This window comes from Pteronotus mesoamericanus, unplaced genomic scaffold, assembly GCF_021234165.1.
Source record: "Pteronotus mesoamericanus isolate MK-2021 breed Mesoamerican mustached bat unplaced genomic scaffold, CSHL_Meso_final contig_72, whole genome shotgun sequence".
NCBI lineage: Eukaryota > Metazoa > Chordata > Mammalia > Chiroptera > Mormoopidae > Pteronotus > Pteronotus mesoamericanus.
In genome coordinates, this window is record NW_026555242.1 from 30,896 (window position 1) to 31,609 (window position 714).

A 714-nucleotide genomic window follows, 5' to 3' on the forward strand; every position below is an offset into this window, starting at 1 on the left:
GGAGTTTTATATAAATAAAGGTTCTTTATCTCTTGTTCTCATTAACGAAACAAACACACTGCCAGCCACTGTTGTGAGTGCGTTATCTGTTAACTCGTTCAGTCCTCCCATCCCGGGGTCCCAGGCCCAAGAGGTTAAGTAACTTGCTTTCTCTGCGTAGGTTCCCCACAAGACCGGGATTCAAGTGCAATTAGTTGATTTAGGAGGTGCTGCCAGGAAACTCTGCTTGGGGAGCGGGGGCAGTGAGGCAGGGAAGGGCAGGAGGCGATAAAGGGTATGTTACCAAACAGTGCCCGTGCCGGCGACTGCCACTTAGTCCTGCCGGGAGCTTTGGAAAGCCATGCACAGCACATGCCTAGCGGTGCCCCTGCAGAGGGTGGGGGACCTGGGGTGTTTGTCCACCGACTCCCATCATGGTTGGATGGCCACTTTCAGAGGCACTGCAGCAGCTGCTGCTACACTTGGCCAAGGTCACACAGCCGGCTAGTGGCAGGCCCATCGCTGAACCCAGGCAGTGTCTGTCACCCAGGCTCTCTGTGGGTGGTCTGTTCCGGACGTCCAGGTAGGTGGTGTGGTGGAGGGGGCTTCAGAGGCAGGCAGGGGTCTTAACCTCCTATGTCATCATTCTGTGTCCCTGAGTAGCTGCATTGACAGTCACCCTTGCAAAGTGAGGGGCTTGGCTGTTTGAGGTTCCTTCCTGCTCTGGCATCCTAA